Here is a 17,557-nt window from a genome sequence, read left to right as displayed (position 1 = left end):
CCTTGCTTGCACATCCTTCTTCAAAAGTAAAAGTAAAAAGTAAAAAGAAGCAATTCAGCACAGGGTGAATCTGAGACTCTAATGACTGGGCAGGCCTAGGTACAACAGGGTACTATGAGGCAGCCTTACAGAGGGCAGAGCTGTACGCAGACACTAAGTAGTTCTTTACGCTATTAAAGATCTCGTGACATGGCAGTTGGACTATACTTTTCGAAGTACACTCTGCATAATTGTATTTTTCATTGCAAAGCTGTATGGAGCTTTAGTACAAGAGTGTAATCACTCACTACTGTGTTTTCTGATGTTTGCTAATTATCAGCTGTGACATGCTATTTAATGTGAATGCAGCAAGCGTCTGCCTTATTTCTGCTATAGATTGACACTGAATAACCTGGCAAATATATTAACCTGTTCATTTGGCTTTAGTTTTTCTAAACGCTTCAATTTAAGCTGTGAATTCTTTTACTTAGAGAGCATTCATCCTTTTTCAAATAGAGTACCCTACTTGCCTTCCCTTTTAAATACCTCTGCTATAAACCAGTGGCAAACTCTAAAGCCAAACCAGCAAAATATTGTGGGAATCATCAGGTGAATACTATTATTTTAAATTTACTTTCAGGTACCTTTCCTATCCATACGAGGGATATATTTCTTGTATGTGATAATGCACATCTTGCTGATAAGCCAGGTACTAATTACCATACCCTGCATTTAAGATTCCCTAGTGACAATCAAAGAACAAAGGTCTTGGGAATGATTAACAATCAAAGCTAAAGATAACAGTTGACTTCAGATCAATCTGATCTTTACCAGAATGCCTTTGGCTAAAAGACATGAAGTAACCCCTGTAATCCTTTAAGTGAGGTTACTCCAATCATAAAGAGTCCATAAAAATAGCACTTGAAATTTAAGAGGTTTATGGTGGTCAGGTCCCTTGACTAGCTGTTCTGAAGAAACATCAAAGGAAAATATTCATTACACACAGTGCCTGCTTAGGCTCGGGAGGCCATTTAACACCTATAGCACAGCTTTCAAGCTGGGAAAAATGCTCTTCTTTTTCCTGTCCTCTACACAACTGGTTAACTATCAGTTCTGTCTCTCCCTCTGCCCCCTCATCTTCAGCAAATACAAGAGATCCTCTCTTATACAACATTTGGGTCACTTACTTTCTTTGGAGTGTGCTGTTACACTCCACTGTAAATATGATCAACTCTTTGCTTTTTCACCTTAATGTTCTGCTTTAACTATGCTGAATCCTAAGGCATATTCTATTTTGGGAGCATCCTAGCTTTTGGCATGCTTATGTATCAAGTCCTCAGCAACCTGAAAGTAGAGTGATGGTTAGTGGCCAAGGCTGCAAATCAGCTTAGCCTATTTGCTGATAGATATGACAGAAACATGTGCCTGCAACTAGTTGTTTTCTCTTGCCAGGACATTTTTAGGGGCAAAAAGGAAGATTTTAACACATTCAATTGAAAATCTTTCCCAGACACATTATCTACATCTTTTTAACATAGTGTTCTGGGGCTATTAGTTTTGAAAGAACAGGAAGAACAATTTAAATCTTACTGGAATCAAGCAAATTGGATTGTGGTGGCTAAGTTCAAGTGAAAGCTTCTTGTATATGAAGAGCTTACAACTATTTGGCTGGCAGAAAGCCATGTGATCTTACTCTTATAATCTGAAGGAGACTTGTAGATGGTGACAATTCCTACTGCTCCACTGGCTGCACGTGTACAGATGCAGAATCACAGAGGTACTGAAATGAATAGTGAGGGATGAACAGCAAGAAGAGAAGGCAGGATGCTGCTGCTCTGTTGTCAGTGCTGCCACTTACTCTCTCTGTGACAATTCTGTTACAGTAATTTCCACTTTTATTTATCACCTTAATGCCAAAGACTCAGGAATGATGGACTTGGTTCCCAGGGTGATAGGTACTCAGCAAACAGAGAACAAAAAGGCAATTTCTGCCTCTAACCCCATGCTTGCCATCTAAGAATAAGATATGATCCAGCAGGATGCAGACAGCTAAATGGGAATACGTGAGATCCAGTGGAGACGCTATGCTTAGCATCAGAGGCAGGAGGCTCCAGCATTTTGATGACACAATGGCAAAAGAGAAAATATTAAGAAATATTTGAGGGTGCACTTAAGCATGTCTGTAAAACTTTGTAGAGCACCTGTCTTGTATGGGGGACAAGATAAAGAGAGATGATGCATGTTACAGCTCCAAATAAGTGGGTCCTGACAGACAGTCTGATTAGAAGCATATTTTGATCCCTCTGAGAATGTCAAGGTGAGCTAGGATGGGGTGGATGGTTCAAGAGCCTGGAGTGAAAAGATGAGAAAGAAAATACATTCATGCAATCAAGAGGATGAGAAAGTGAAGAATCCAGGCAGCACCACAGGAAAATTATTTTCTAGAAGGATCGGAATGAGAAGTAAATAGCAGGGTTACTGGTAAAAACAACTTGTCAGGCTGAGATGTTGCCTGGACATGGGGACAGAAGATAAGACACAGAGTGGTGGGGTGAGAGGATGGCAGAGTGATCCCAGCTGAGCTAAAGAAGAGGAAGGAGACATGGTGGGACAGACTGTAGCACTGTTGTCTTCATGTTAGAGATCACATGTGTCTAAGGAGGTACCAGAGAGACAGGCAGATTTGCGTGTGAGTGAAAGGCAGGCCCAGATGGAATAGAGGAATTGATCTGTCAAATACCTACACACAGACAACAAGCTGGTTAGTAACTGGTGAAATTACCAGAGCACAAGTATTGTCAGAGAGTAGACAATCAAGGATGCAGCTCTGGAAAGGGTGCCCAGGTGACTGCTGTGAAGAGAACACAAAGAAGGAGCAGTTCTGGAGGGAGTGGAGAATCAGAAGTCACTGAAGCAAAGCTATGAAGAAAAGTGCGGCCAGCAGGAGCTGGCGGGTTGCAGTGGAGGAGGCTGGTTCAGAGCTACTCCTTGAGCTGTGCTTTGAACTTGGTTGTTAGACATCCCAGTGAGTACACTGCTGCCATATTTTTCCCTCCATCACACTCTTCCCTGGCACATCAAGTTCTGCTGGGCATGTGTTAGCAGGAACAGGCATCTGGTAAGGCCTTTTTTCATGCAGACAGGAGGTGCTGTCCTAAGGACATGAGCTTGGCTAGCCACAGTAGACAGTAGATGTTTTGTGGGAGTTGTCACAGGAAAGCCCTTGCACTTCCCTGCCTCTGCCAGCACCCGTTACCCCTTTCTTTTCTTCTCCAACTGACTGCTGGAATGAGCCAGTAGAAGAAGAGAGGGATCAGAGACAGAGTTTGCCCAAAAGAGAGCTGCTTCCGGGCAGCTTTTCCCACAGAAAGCAGCTATGTTGAGTACAACAAAGGTGGGAGAGGGCTGAGTGGGCAGAAGTGTTTGTGGAGAAGTGCAGCTGAAGTGCTGCAGGAGGAGGGCAGCGTTTTTATGGACAGAGGGCCAGAAGGAGAGGTTGAAGACTTTTGGTTTTAGTCCAAGTCTAGTTCATGATGTGAGTTTCAGTGGACGTCCTGCCCTCTTCTACCCTCCCTGTCATTCAGCTACCTGTATAAGGTAAGAGTAGTGTTAATTGGGTATGAGGTTTAACTGATACATGTGCAGTGTGTAGAAACCTCTGCATGATCCTGTTCTCAAAGTGTAAAGTATTATTTACCCCAGTCTTGCAAATACATTCTTCCCACTTCTCACAAGTTATTTTGGTAAGTAGAGTTTCTTCCACTTCCAGAAACCTGTTGTTGTTTCGTTACAGGTAGAAAAAAAAATAATAAGAAAACTAGCTCCGTGAGTTTCAAGAAACTTTGCTGGTCTAAAGGAACAGTCCAAAGACCACAAGGTTGTGGGGGATGAAGATCTCTTCAGTTTCCTTTCTGAAAGACACCTTAAATCTAGCCAAACTTCTCACATGCATTAAGCCAACCGACTTTCACTGGTTTCCCAGGTTACAGTTCATTAGTGTGTGTATCACAGAAAACCAGGAGGCATACTGAAATAGGGACACTGTAGATTTCATTGTTGCGTGCTGCTAACAGAGAACTCGTTTCTCATACAGACGATTAGACAGGCAGTGGTACTTCAGGTATTTTTAACTTGTGATCTGATGAGTGTTTTAGAAATAGGAGAGCTGACACAAAGGATCACACATAAATCCACAGTTCAGAGCATAAGGGGGTGCTCTTCTAAGCTTATGGCATCTAACAGCCACTGTAATATAAATGATACCCACAGGTGGGAAGGATTAGTTTGCTGAATACTCTGCTAGACTCCTCTTTCTAGAACCTGCATGCTGGCAGGTTTTCTGACTACAGGAGGGATGGCTTGAGGCCTGGGGGACTGCTGGAAAACTGATGCTGTGGGCTAAGAAACCTACCCCCGTGTGTGGTCACAGAAAATAAACACCTTTAGCACTCTCCCCACCTCACTCCAAGGAAATATCTCCTTCAGCTACACAACAATGTGCCATTTAAAGGTCATGGGGAGACTGGGGAGATTTTCTGCGGTTTTTTGCATTCAGAGACCCAGTCCTGAAAGGTGCTTCCTGTGGGAAGACCACAATGTCTGCACAGATCTTCAGCAGCTTCAGTGGCCACCTTGTAGATGCAGTGATCCAGGCACACAGAGCATCTTCCAAGGACCAGGGCCATCAGTAATCAATTGAGGGGTTGGGACTGCTCATCTACTAGAATCAGTGCTTGTCATACTGACTAATGCTGCTTCCTTTGTCCCTGTACTTTGCTCCCTGCATATACCTCACCAACTGTCTTGTTCTAGCTCCTAGGGGCATGCAGCTCTGAGTGTTTAATAGTGCCCAACACCATGGGCTCCAGCACAGTCACCATAGAACAACAGCAGTAACAGAAACAGGCAGGAGGGGACAGTGTACCTTTTGTGCTTGGTGCTGTTTCAAAAAGAACTTCATAGCAATATACACTAAATGGCTGGAGTCTGACTTCAGAGACATTAATAACTAAGCTTCATAGTGATTAAAAGCTGCAGAAGGAAAAGGTGAGCCTGGAAAATGAAAATATGCTTCCTCAATCCCTTTCCAACTGCCCTGCGAAGGAGGAAAAGGGATCTTGGTAGAAACTCTCTAGGAGTATATCCTTCCCCAGTTACTTTCCTGGATTTGGTGATGGATGGCACAGCTCACTGCAGAGGTTATTGGTACATTCAGACATCAGTTTCATAAGGCTATTATTACCAGAAACTGTGGGCTAATTAATGCTTGCATGAGAAGTTAATGAAGGACAAAGATTCTTTACTGCTGATGGTCTCAGTGAAATAACTGTCTGGAACATATGAAAAAGCTATTGTCAGTAGCAAATTACCATTAAAAAGAGCCACATGAATATACATCTCTCAGGAAAAGTGACATGCTCTTTATTTTGTGGCTCTTATTCTAATAGTGTCCCTATGATCCATGTGCAGTATCTCCCCAATGCACCCATTTGGCTTCTTGGTGGGCGTCTGTACAGTTCAATGTCTCATCATTCCGCACTTCTGGCAGACTCCTGTTTATCTGCCAGCTGAGACTTGTTCTCCTGTCTAAAACTCCTCATCTCTTCTCAGTCCAATTTAACTGTGTCATGACTTACATGATCCCTGAGCCAAACACCTGGACGTAATGCCAGCATTTTAAGCAACATTAATGTCATTGTGTATCACTGAGCAAACAAGTGTCACGTGCTATTCACCTGTGCAAGGTACTTCTGTACACTGTTAACTGACTTGAGCTTTCATTTCGGTAGTAGCTTTATCTCTGTAATGGATAAGGGCCAGCAAATCCTTGGACATGGACTTGGAGGTACTTTAACTCCTACCTCATAAATCAGACTGGATGGGCATGTGCATTAAGGCACAAATCCTGCTTGAATTCAGGCAAACTATGAGTAACAAGATAGAGAAAGGTAGGTCTGGTTAACGGTGTTAACATCTTCAGATGGGATCATGTTTGCTACTCAGTTTAGAAAAAATGTGACATACAAGCTAGATGTCACCAAAAGCTACTACATTTTCACCTCCTTTTGTCCTCCCTTGCACACCTAAGAAAACATTACATAAAACAGAATTGCTTTTCCTTCCAAGAAAAAAATTGTAACTTCTGCTGAGTTCTGCTTGGCTGGTTGATGAAATTACTTTCCACGTGGGTCATGATTATCTGACTGGCTAGGTATGAACCATTCCTCATCCCATCAGGCTGTGAGTCTTCCAAGATTGCTACAAATCCCATGAAAGTCCCCAAACTCTGAGTTTTACCATAATATTTAAGTTAGCTTAAAGACATGTAAAGCTGCCAGGGGAAAGGGAGGTCCTTGTTCATTTGGTTGCTTGGTAAGTTCTTGAACGTTGTTTATCCCTGCTGGTACTTGAAATGACTTGCAAAGACAAATTGGTGCGTGGTTTTACTCAAGTTGTCTGTGTGTTGCTCAGGGTTAAACCCAGCAAATGCATACCAGCCAGGGAAAATGACTTGAATGTGGCCAATCAGATATTTCACATAAAACTAAGCCTACAATAGAGAACACTGGCTCATCTCACAAAAGCTGTCTGGTACTTGAGGCTATAGGGACCCTGCTGAGCAACCTCCTGATTCTGTTTTGGGAGGGCAGTTCATCTGTAGATTTGCATTCTTGATCAAACCTTTACAGTGTCACTTCTCTTGGTCGTTCTTTATTGATCTTGCCAAGAAAGGAGCCCATACCTTGTCTGCAGAGAGGTTATTTTCATGTAATTACTTCACAATGGTCATGATTCAAGGAAAAAGTGTTTTTACTGGAGAGGAAGGGAAGGGCTGCAATAGTTCTGTAGCATCTTCAACCAGGTAAGGGCATGCAAATTAGCCCACACAATCCCATCTTTATGGAGCATTCTTATATGCATCTATCTACACAGCGACTGCATCCAAGCCTGGCTGATGTTTTATTAAAAGCTTATTTTGAAAGTATCTTTAAAGTAATAGAGAGCAAAACTGGCTTGATCTCTGTGTAGCCTTAAGGAGGAAGGAGGGAAACAATGGGAAGATTTTTTCTGTTCTGTAATGGATCTGGTTCAGCTTGAGGTGCAAGATACCAGTGACTCCTCTGATGCAAACTTTCTTGACTTCATAATGGTCCCTGTGCATCTGTATCACTATGGAGCAGTCCTTTTTTTGGCATAAATACCACAATGAAATATTTAGTCATGTTGGTACAGACAGGATGAGTAACTCATCAAAGGTCATGCAGGAAGTATAGAACTGAGCGGGGCACTGACCTGTGGATTTCAATAGGCACTGTTCCATATAGGAGAAGCTGTCGAATGATTATACCTCAGAGTTCAGGGAATTCTACCTTCAGGAAGTGCTAGATGAGTGGCTAGAGTAACTGGAGAAAGGGCTAGCTCATTGCATGGCCTGGCATGTCTGTCTTTCTTAATATGAAATAGCACAAAGGAAAAGAATTTTAAAAAATCAAAGAAAACTGATTATAAACACCATAGATTTTCTACCCCTGCAGGGGTGGACTTAAGGGAGGATCAGTTTAGTAGCACTAGTACGTAGATATAATGCAAATCAGAGTAAGCTCGGCCACACCATCAGCTGCAATTGAAACCACTACATGTGTTAACAGGAGCATCAAACCAAGACAAACTATGTAAAATCCTAGTGATGCTTTAAAAACTATTTCAGCTTTCAAAAAATGACATAAATAAAAGGTTTCTTTGTGAGAAAAGATCTGGAGAAACAATAGACCATCATATCACAAAATAGTAATCTCCTGGATTGTCACTTCTAAAAAGGTGAATGTGTCAGAAATTTAGGGACAAGACAAATGTGCTTGACTAAGACTGTCCAGACAGCTCACATTAACTTTACTAAGAGCCATAGATACGTACATGTGAACACATTCATCTGCAAATGCACAGCATAAGCAGTGAAGAGACTGAGACAATTAGTTTGCTCATGAAAACCAAGAAATATACACCAATATTTGTGCAAATACAGAATGCACAGAAAAACTGAATTAAAAGGAAAACATGAATATATGATGGAGAGTGGAAAATGTCCTGCATCTTGGGTCATATGCAGTAATTTTTGCAGAGTTTACAAGTAAATGAAAAACAAAAAAGCACCATACTAAGACAAAATGCAGCAACTCCAAACATGAGACTTGATATGTGTATGATGCGATGGAAGATAAATAATTTTCAGACATCTGACTGGCCTTAACTGCAGAGGTCAGCCAGTGATACACAAGCAAAAGTAGCGCAACATCAGAAGGGAGTAAACAGTTTCTTTAAGATCAAGAGGAGAAAGGAGTGATGTAATGGTGAGAACAGAGTGAGATAGATTTTGGACCACAGAGAGGATGGGTAGCTTTCACATCAAAGTCAAGTAAAGGCTATCTATTAGGAATGCTCAGAAAACTTATGTGAACTCAGCAGAGAGCTGTAGGTGTCAGGTTCTGTATTGACAACAGAGTAAAACTGCCCTTGACACAATGGAGGGTGTCCTGCAGTAGCGTATTTCCATGCTGGGACTTAGACTCACAAAACCAAGTACAGGGAGCAATTCAAAGCACTTCAGTGTTGCCACAAGGAACCCCAAATGTTTTTGGAGCTGCAACGCTGCTCTACAAGAAAGGGAATGACAGGGGGACAGACGACTTATCTTAAAGCAGCCTTCTAGTATGAAAAGACATCAATAGAAAATAATCTATGCAAACAATACAGACACCACTTTCTTGTGAAACATCAATGAAGCAGTGAGATGAACACAATATCTGTACAAACCCAACTGACTCTTCATACCCAGGTCATTCTTTCAAGTATACCTCCGAACCAAACATTGATACTTGGAAAATGAGCTATCAGTTTTCCAGATACATTGGTACATTGGTACCTGGAAATGAGAAAAGTTCTTTACTGAAGCAAGATTAGCAAATGTATAATGAGCTAGGGTATGGATATCTGGCAAAAATATTAAGGTGGTTTTAACTGCAAAAGATTAAGCAACAAAAATACCCCATATTTCCAAAGCAATAATGTTGACTCATGAATGGGTAAAGCTGAACAGGCAGATAAAATTGCTAAGATTTTGTTAAGTGTCGCAAACCCCAAAGAAAATGGGCAGTAATCTGTTACCAGATAGAGGAACATTTTGAATGGTTCTCAGTAAAAGTAACCAGCACAATGGCTGGTAGTGTAGCTGGTACAAGCACTACTTCAGCTTGCACAGATGGGAGAGAATCACTTGCCAATCAGTAAACTAAAAGCACTCTGAGAACTGTGGGGTCATGTAAAAATCTGTTTTGGGGAAAAAGGATAGAGTTACATTTCATGGAGAGATGAATATGTAGAGTCTCTACAAACGCGAGGCAAAAGCATGACAATGGAAGATGGTGAAATATTTGTTGTCTTGAGATTTGAACATCAGCTCTTAGAAAAGACATAGGCAGAGGGAGCACTCAAACCAGAACTGCAGAGACAGGACCAAGTGCCAGCGACTTCTTGCAGTTCCTGCAGACATGCACTCTTGCCACAAGTAACTTTGAAAAACTGTATGGTAAGAAAGCACGAAAGAGCTACTGTTCTAAACAGAGAGGGTAATATTCTCTGTTGCTAAGGGAAGTCAGGGCTTAGTTAACTCATCAATTTTTCATAGCGGATACACATATATATGGATACAGAATATGCCTCATGGTACACATTCATGGAATGATTGCTATATGAATTTATTAACTCCTCTCATATATAACTCCTTTCATACACATGATCTTCATGTTTAGTTTTGCTATTTACAGTCTAGTGATTACCATTCTTCACCACAGTGTGCAGAGATGTTCCTTCGCTAGCTTTAGGCACTGGATACCCTTAGCAACCCAGCATATGGTGTGGTGCCGGCTGATCTGGGTATTTACCTGGCTTCTTATGCACGTGACATTTAGCCACTGGGCCGTTCTTCTTACTAATGTCCTTTCTTTAACTCAGTCTTCCTAGGAACAGACAAGAATTCTTATTTTGCATTTTGCGAATATGCCAGTTTCGGGTAACAATTTAGCTCTTTCTGGGATAACAAAGTATCATCTGGTGTAATGAAAACTCCAAAGCACTGGTACTGTGATAAGTCTTCAAATATTTTTGGCTACTAGTCTTGGATTTTCACTCCCAGGCAAAATGTACACACATCACAAATATAACTACAAGGTAATGGCAACACTTGTCTTCTGCCTCCTTGGTACCAAGGAGTTTGAGACTTAAAATAGTGATGTGCTTGCCGCACGGATAGTATTAGATAGACAGATGGTACACTGTTCTCACTTTGCAATCATACAAACCATATTTCCATGGACATATGTAGACAAACACATATCACCTATTGCCCGGTAGTAATATGTGTGTGAATACAAAAGGTTAACTTCCTAGGTGTGCCCTGGCAATTAGAGAACTGTCAAGTGTTTTCTGCACTGCTGAACACAATGGTGCATGCTGATGATTTTCTAAGGTTTTTTAAATATATCTTTCTCTTTCTGTTCTTTTAATAATTCCTGCTGGAATGGAGAAATGTAGCAGAAACTGATGTGCACGCAGAAAAGACTTCCTTCTCCCTTACTGTTTATATATATGCAACTTGGAAAGTCATGTTCCTCTCATGCATTGTAGTTGCTAACTTAATTAGTGGCATATCCTATAAATGAGGTCCAATTTTCAGGGGAATTGCTACATTTCCTTTGAGGTTTCTTCTAACACAGAGGCTCATGTTGTAAGTGTCCTAGTTTGTTCTTTGTTATTCTTTTTTTTTTTTTTTGCATTTAAAAATTCAATCAATTTTTAAGTCATTCTCAATAGTGGCTGCAGTGATAATCACTGTTTGGTTTAAGCACCTTTTTCCATTTAACTTTGCCAGGATTATATGACTTCCTATCCCAACTGTGTAAGCTCTGTGGCAGTTGTTTTGGTCCCTTTCATTACAGCTAAGCTTGTTTCAATGTGATTTCTATTTCTTTATTTCTGAAATGTTACCTTTATTAAATTTTTGCTTTCTTAGATAAAACACGAAACAAGCATTGCAGAGGTGCATAGGGAAATCTACTGTATAAACAAGCAGTATCTTTTTCTACAGATATGGAAAGACTCTTTGTTTAGGGAATTCCTTAGATATATGAAGGGAATGAAATTCTGCAGTTTCTCTCCACACACACTCTATTGGTTTTGTTAGGGCTTTTCCAAATAAAAAATCAAATTTTAATACTGCATTATTACCCAGAAATGTGTTACCAGTACTCTACAGAAGTTTTCCTTAATTCCCACTTCTCTGAAATGGTCTTGTTATACAATCCTCAAAAATTGTCAAACAGAGCACTGGGAAGACTTGGTGAAGCATATTATCTTTGATTTTTTATGTTGCCCTGTGTACAAATTTATCTAGTCAGATGGTGATTTCAGAAGCCTGGATCCCTCACAGTTGTTAATATCATCTGAGGTTTGCTGAGCCTTTCCTTTCATGTCTCTCATCTTGTCCACAGACAGCAGTTTCCAAATTGATCCAAGGCAGCTATTCCTCCTGGAATGACTGTAAGGAATAGTTGGATAATGATGATTGGGCAGAATTCATTTATTACTCTTACTCTTTTCTGCAATGTCATCTCTTTTCTACAGCTTGCTATGGTGTAAGGAAAAGATCTGATTCTTAATAAGCAAAAAAAATTAATAAAATCCTATTGATTTCTGTCGGTGCTGATTCAGGTTCTTTGCTCCATTTTAGTCATAACCTTGTCAGGGTCCTGATCACAATTGGTGCATTGAACAATACAAATAGTGTTCAAATGCTGAGAGCTGGAACAGTTGCTGAACTGACAAATGAATCCTCAGGTTTTATGTTCTTCAAAAATTTTGTAATATGGAGCTGGGAGCCATTCAAAGTTTCAGTGTTTTGCTGGCTAATGAGATATTTTTATTGCTGTTTGGTTGTGTGTATGTGATGGTATGGACCAAGGAAAAATATCAGCCTTTTTAGTGATTCTGAGTCCCATCTGTATTCTGCAGCATGGAGCTCTTGTTCTCTATGTGTCTTTTGTGGGAAAGTATTTTAATTCCTACTGGAATTCCTACTATGAAATCACTTTTGGAGAAGCAGAGAAACCAATACTGATGCACAGACTAATGCATCTGCCTTGAGGCGATGCTTTGTTTTTCTTTTTTTTTTTTTTTTTTGGCACAGCTGGCCTAGCTCAGCAAAGAGAAGTAAGATGTTAAAAAAGGTGAATGGTTTCTTTGTATCTTTGTTGTCATAAACAAACAAACAAAAATTACTGAAGGATCAAACTCCTCTACGTTTCAGGATTTAAACTAATTTCCAGCTACCTGGAGTCTCTTGTTGAGACTCAATTTCTTCAACCTTGTTTTGCAAGCTCCAGTACTAATTGGTGCTCAAGATACATGCTGGACTAGGTGGATTTTGTATTTGTTTCCACCTGCAAAACCTCTCCCTATCTTTAATAAATTACATTCTTCAGTCCTTTGCATTGCTGGATGATCATTAATACTGATCCTTACTAAGCCTCTACATACACACACACATACATATTTACAATGTCCAAGTTACTTTCATTTTACTTGATGGAGTTACAGAGTGATCTATTGAGACATGACAGTGTGCATGTTGTAAATAATTCAAGAGTGAAAGAAGCTGCATGAGCCTTCAGAATAAATATTGCACATCACCTAAAATCAGATAGACATTTGATTTCACTTCCTTAAAATTCCTTAGGTAGCAAACCAGGTATGACTGAGAAGTTTAAAAGTACAGTTGAGCTAGAGCTAAAACAGGTCCCTCCTCTCTAAGCCCACTTCGCAGTAAAGTCTGAGACTGTAAAATGTTTTACTTGCTAAATAGTACTATATTTTTAAAAATATGATGATGCCTTAGTATCTTTGAATTCACTGGAAAAATCATGAGCATTCATACTAGCCAGATATTTTATCATGGCAAAGAAAAGATTTTCAGTGTTTTGGATTCTATGGTAATGATTTTCTTGTTACAGCCTTTTAACAGCCTATAAGTAAGAAAAATAGCAGCTAGGATACTTACCTGTTGTAAGTCAGCATCTGAAAACCTCTGGTGAGTGCGCCAATGCTCAGTGTCTGTCTGTCTGGTCCCAAGTAACTCGGTGTAATCCCCTCCACAAAGCTCTGAGCCAGGGGCACTGTGTCAGTGACAGCAGAACCCAGTCTGGGTTCCCTGTAGCTCTACTCACATTAATTTGTTCATCTGCCTGTTGAAACATGGGAAAAAAGTATCAGACCCTGGGCATGATTATTATTCTGTGAGTGATTTTAAGTGGTTTTTTTTCTGGATCACTGGCTGGCTCAGAGACTTGACAATGAGCTGCAAGACTTTTCTTCTCTTAGGACTTGGTCCAGGGTCCATTTGAGTCAGTGAGCAACAACTCAGATAGAAAGACTGAGAGAAACAGAAGGGTAAAGGGATTTTTCAGGCAAGGGATGAAATGGGTCTTTGTTCAGGAAGGGTACTTGATGTAAACATTCAAGAAAGAGTAGCAGTGTATGTGCTTATTAGCTTCCTAACCGCCACAAACTGTGCAGCAGTGCAAATCCCGAAGGTTGGGGGTTGCTGCATTCCTACTTCAAACAAGTGGCATGACAGGACGTCTGCCATGGCAGCTAACACAGCTGTGGCACATGGTGGGGTAGGCTGTGCCAGCCATGGAGCAGAAGGAAAGCAGGAGGCAGCCTCGCTCTGGAAGCTTCTGATCTGTTCTGGGGGGACAAAACCAACAAAAACAAAGCTGTGCCCCTTCGCTCAGTTTTCATGGCAAAGCCACAGCTAAGCCTTTGGAGATTTTGTGGGTTTGCTTTGCATATAATTAAAAAGTCATTAATTAGGGTTAATGTTAAAAGTGAAAATAAAATAAAGGCTAGTTAAATCTTCCAGAATACTTGCCGCCTTTTTTTTTTTTTTTTTTAATTTAATTTGTTAGTTTGGAAGGTTAAGATAGGAAATACAGTTCAGTTACACAATAGTTTGCTATGTAACATTCACCTCAATGACCCAATTTATTTCCAGCTTATCAACCATCTTGATAATTTGGGCAGGAAAAGTATGATAGATTTCCAGCAGTGAGAAAAACAAGCTGCATAAAACACAGCCCCTCTTTTCCTTTGCACTGTCAATGCCAACAGCATAACTAATTCTGAGACTTCATCAGTCACAAGACTAAATGCAACTTGATACTTTTTTTACATGATTGTGAAATGGACAGTAGATCAGTTTTCTCTGATAAACGTTTAATTAGCTGTACTGTTATTCTAGTTCAAAGAGAACTGATGTTTTGGTTTGGGTTTTTTTGTGTCTAGAGAATTGTATAAACTATCTTTTATCAAAAGCTGTGGAGTGAATATACTTTATGATGACCATTACAGCCTGTCTGATGCCCTGATGCTCTGTCAGCCTGTTGTGAATTGGCCTGGCTGTTCAGTTCCATGTGCTCCGAAGCCAGCTGGGTATGGGTAAGATCTGCTGCTCAGAGTTTGCTGATAGCAAGGTCTCACCAGTGTCCCACGCCTCAGTAGACCAGTCCCCTCATGCTCCCTCATAGTTTACTTAAGTTGTAGGCTAAGTGGATATCTCGTTTACCATCTGACCCCCTGCTGAACCCTCCAGGAGGAAGGCACTTTCAGTCGTGCATGGTTAAATCAGTGGCTCAGGCTTGTAGGACATGGCCTGCCCTCTCTCCCCTCAGGGTGCTCCTAATGTGCAGTGGCAGCTGTTTATCTGCACAAAGTAGACTGGCAAGTCTCTGAACAAGAAGCTCTACCAGTAATGCTTCCATGTGAAGAAGACAACCATTGTTCCAAGAAGAAAGACTCTTGAGAAACTGAAAGTCAGTAAAAATCTCAGTTGGTCCCAAGGGCGACCCTTTGAGCAGGTGCTGGGCACCCTTCCTGAGGAAGGCACCTCTGGAGTGGATACTATAGGCCACCCTGGGCATCAACAGCCAGGTGTTCAGCGTACAAGTCAAACCAGAGCTGTCAGTTTGCTTGAGATGCTAAACCACACTGCCAGTCTGCAATGACAGAACTTTTCTAGTGGCCAATGATGCTAGGAACCATTTTTCTTTTAATCAATAAGGCAATTTCCAGCCCTAGGGAGAGGTTTTAGACATCTCCCAGGACCCTTCCTTTGCCCACAAGTGGAGGTACAATGGTTTTAAGCATCATCTAGAGAAGACCAACTAAAGCTCAAGTCTCTAATGTTCTGTTTCTGAATCTGTTCTGAATAGAACTTTTTGTGTAGCACATTTAAATGTACTAAATCTTTCTGTGGTCAATTTGCTAATGTGTGAAGTGAATATGATCTTCATTACAGGAGGGTTTTTTGAGCTTTTCTTGCCTAACACATCGTGGAACATTGGATTTTCCTTTGTTACCTTCCCTACAAACAACATACAGTTCAGTAACGCTAAGGCTGTGTAAAGTCACAGGATGTTTTATGATGTGAGCACAGGCAATAGCCAAAAGTTGCTCCTTCCCATGCTTGAGACAGGTAATTAGGGTATTTCAGGATGATGTATAGTGACAGATTGACAAAGGTATGCTTTTATATTTATTCACAAGCATAATTTAATACCACTTCTGAGCAGAATGGTTCTGTGTATTCATGTGCATAACTGGAAGCTTTTTTTAATCTAAATTTTAAATCTAGCTGCATTTTTACTTCCACTAATGCTAATCTTCTTTTTCCTGTAGTCTGATTAAACTTTGCAAATATCTTGGATCACAAGTCTCCAATGCTCACAGCCCACTGCTATCAGTAGGGATTGATTTGTTTGAGGAAGCTGGTGTTGCTGACCCTTAACAATACCATTTCAGCTGCCTGACCTTGCCGATAACTAACTCTGGTGGTTATCTCCAAGAAGTGGCATTATCTCCTGTGTCAACAAGGACTTTAGTTACTGAAAATTCTGCACAGGGAAACTGTTTTCTTGTCACAAGCAAAAAGGTGGCCCCTTGTCACTTACAAGAAAGCAATAAGTACAAACACATGCTCAGCAGCATCCCAATTAATTATACATTTTTAAATTTCAAGTTACCGCAAAGCATGTCTCTGGATTTACTGTTGGATGACTTACTTTCATGTTTAGCTGCCTCCTCACTCCATTGTTTCCATGGTAACACCTCTGAAACACTGCTTCTTTCTGAGGAGGTGAAATGTAAAGTGGCTGGAATATTTGAGTGTTTAAATATTTAAATGAAAACAACAAAAAGATGGTGGGGTGAGTCAGCCATGACAGGTAGGTGACACCCACAATAGCTGCTATTAAATTGGACCATGGGGTAGTACTACCTTTGCTGTTCTACTACAAGCTGAAAAGAGCAGCCAGCTGAGAGGAGCTGTGCTAAGCCTGTGCTATCCTGGTGCTGAGAGACTGCTGAGCATACTTATGACCAAGGCTAGCTGAAATAGCCTGCTGCTAACCTCTGCAAAGAGTTAGGAATAGCAAAGTTGTTAATTTGTAGGAGTGCTCTATTTATTATTTGCCAGTGATAAACATTTCTTGTTAAAATCGCAATAACTACTAATGGTCTCAGTGTTTTACTGTGAAGTCTGTTGGGAAGTTAACATGGAAATACCGTAAAAAGTGTTCCTGCTAATGCTTGAAAGTACACTGATGTTTGCTTTGACCATGACTTTCCATTAACAGTAACGAACATCAGTTATGTGGGTTTGGAGGAGGCTGTGCTGCAGATGTGGCAGGTTTTGTAAACTTAAAGGGAGCTTTTATGGAGGATGTTCTTCTTAAAGTACTGCAGCTACAGCGATGTCTCTCTCCCCTGCTACACTGACCCTTTTCAAATTAGAAATACAAGACTTGGTCTTCAAAGTGGATGTAGTGGTACTCATTTCCCCATTTTAGCTCATTTCACTCGCCCTTACAATCCACTTTGATTAAGGTTCCCTTTTTCTGCTTCCACAGATGGCTGTGCCTAGCCTACTTGCTTAGAACCATCTCCCTGTTCTTGTGTACCAAAGCTCTCCCTTCCTTCCCTTAAATGCCTTCTTAGACAAACATCTTTCCCCTTGCTGTTCTGAACCTGGACTCTGAACCAGCCTTCTCTGTATTCCCCTCTCTTGTCTGATTATAACAAGGAGCAAATTAACCCTCCTTCCTTATCCCTTCCACAGGAGACAACATGAAACAGCAATGAAATAAATGACCTAAATTCCTCATAGAAAACACTCCATTGAGCACTGTTCCTGCTCACTTGATTTCTCTGATTGCCATTTCCTCTAGACTGTCGCAGCACTCTCCAAACTAACCAGCTGCAACAAGGTCTTTTACCATCTCATACCAACATACTCTTCATGCCAGTCCCTCTACTGCCTTTTCCTAGTCTCTCCTCATCCCGGGCATACGTTGCCTCTACTTCTTCCTCCTCTCTCTTCCTCGGCTGCTCTCTCTCCGTTGGCTGCCCCACCACTGAACAGAACCAGCCACAGCTGCCCCTTATCTACATCAGCCAACCCACCGCCCCTGAA

Source organism: Falco cherrug, chromosome 7 (assembly GCF_023634085.1).
Source record: "Falco cherrug isolate bFalChe1 chromosome 7, bFalChe1.pri, whole genome shotgun sequence".
Taxonomy (NCBI): domain Eukaryota; kingdom Metazoa; phylum Chordata; class Aves; order Falconiformes; family Falconidae; genus Falco; species Falco cherrug.
Note: the sequence above shows the minus strand (reverse complement) of the source record.